The sequence below is a fragment of the Triticum dicoccoides genome, chromosome 1B, assembly GCF_002162155.2.
Source record: "Triticum dicoccoides isolate Atlit2015 ecotype Zavitan chromosome 1B, WEW_v2.0, whole genome shotgun sequence".
NCBI lineage: Eukaryota > Viridiplantae > Streptophyta > Magnoliopsida > Poales > Poaceae > Triticum > Triticum dicoccoides.
Window position 1 is genome coordinate 35,875,502 of NC_041381.1, and position 1,915 is coordinate 35,877,416.

Here is a 1,915-nt window from a genome sequence, read left to right on the forward strand (position 1 = left end):
TAGGTGTGGTACAGGTTATAGCTCTTCAGTGCTTGCTGCACCTATATATTTTTAGAGTAGAGGAGATGGTACACCATATAGTTTGGTCGTGAGGTTTATTTTTTACCACTGGCTATGTAGGTTTTGTGCCAGAATGCATTCCGTACACAACTATTAGCTATGCTTAATTGTGTTTAGAAACTTCCTTGCAGCTCGTGCATTGCATAATTTTATAATTAGCAAGAATTTTACCTCCCTGGACTGAATAATTAGCTTCAATTGTCTTGGATATGTTTCTGTCAAATGATAGTTAGGAGATGCTTTGCCGCTTCAGTTGTGCCCCTTTTGATTGGTATTTTTGGATGAATAAATGGATATTCTGAGGGATGAAGGCTAAAACATATTCAGTTGTATTAGAGTTGTAGTGTATGAATCTGGTGAGAGATAAGGGCTGAAATACATTCGGTCGTCTTGGAGTTTCAGGTTTTTTGTGCATTTGGTTCTGGTTGTTTTGATCTGACTAAGTGACACCTAGGTTTCATTGATTTCTTGGGATTGTTCATTATCTTGATCCATGCCTAGTACTGAATCTGAATGTTTTCATCTCCGGTACCATGGCACGGCATTGGCGGCGGCAGTAGCTTAGGGAGGAAGATGACACTGGCAACCTGCAGTGTAAGAGGCTGCCGATGCCGCCGTTGGTGAAGAAGATGCTAGGTTGTGTCATTTTTGTGGGAGTATTGTGGTGAATTACATATTTAGATTATGGTATGGTCATGGAAACCTAGAGAAGGAAACTGGCTTGGTGCTCTAGAGCCAGGTGTGTGCCCAGACAGCTGAAAAGCTAATAGAACCACTATAAATCGAGGGACAACAATCTTCATTGCCTAATTCCCTTTGTATTTAAATCATAATTATATCTATCATCTCCTAACTATCGGCTCATGGGGACAGGACATGATCCAGGAGATGTTCGTCATGTCGAGCCTCCTAACCATCGGCTCCAGCCATCGGCAGCTAGAGTTCCTCGATGGTTCATGTGGCCTTAACCGCCGCTGGGCTCCCTGCGCCCACGCCTCAATTCTTCTACCTCTTCTCAGGTATATTTTGTGTCTCATTTTCCTTATTTATTTCTCTTCCATGGTACTATCGATGTCTGCTGATATGTGTGTCCATATTTTCACTAATGTCATTTTTGCAGTATATGAGGTAGCTTTCCTGTTAAAATGGCATTGCATGTCATGTTTCCTCTAAGGAAATCTTCCAATTTTTATTTTTCTACAATGTAGGGCACAATTTATACATATTTCCTTTCTTAACTCGACCTGTTCCTGAAACTTTTATATTGATATGGTCTTGGTGGTCTCTGGTTTTGGTAATTAATTTGAAGGTCCATTTATCTAAAAAATAATAATTTGAGGGTCTACCTTTCTGGTTTTCATTACTTATATGTGTGTATAGTCATGTATATGTTAATTTGATAGCGGAGTTAACTTTACAGAACATATAAGTTACCACTGTTTTGTTAGTTCATTGATGGTCAAATATACTATTTTTATATCATCCTATAAGTGCCACAAAAATTATGCAGTTGATTGTAGCATGTTGTCATTGGATTAAAAATATATATGTTCTCACTCGGGGTTCTTGGTGAGCACTAGGCCTTCTACCCCCCGCCGGTGCCGCCTCCTCGCGAGATCCCGGACATGGTGAGCTCCACCACCCTCCCCTCCCACCCCCGCTCCTCCTCCCAAAGTTGCCGGTCACATGAACACTTATTCTCTTTGTGCTTACTGTCTTACAGATCTTGAGGTTTGACCCTGAATGCTTGGGTCTAGGTAGCTGAAGATTCTTAGGTCCGTGGTGACAGTGATTGTTAGGTCCGTGGTGACAGTGAGCATCATTGGTCAACAAGGTTTCAGTGGGTGTGCAAGAC

The 1,915-nt window shown here is 41.4% G+C and overlaps 1 long non-coding RNA gene across 1 annotated transcript; it reads left to right on the forward strand.

The window, feature by feature from the left end:
• Positions 1 to 710: 710 nt before the first annotated feature.
• LOC119300539 lies at positions 711 to 1,903 on the forward strand. Its single transcript, XR_005146457.1, has 4 exons — positions 711 to 799; positions 934 to 1,079; positions 1,641 to 1,688; positions 1,784 to 1,903. It is a non-coding gene; the product is annotated as an uncharacterized LOC119300539 (long non-coding RNA).
• Positions 1,904 to 1,915: the final 12 nt, after the last annotated feature.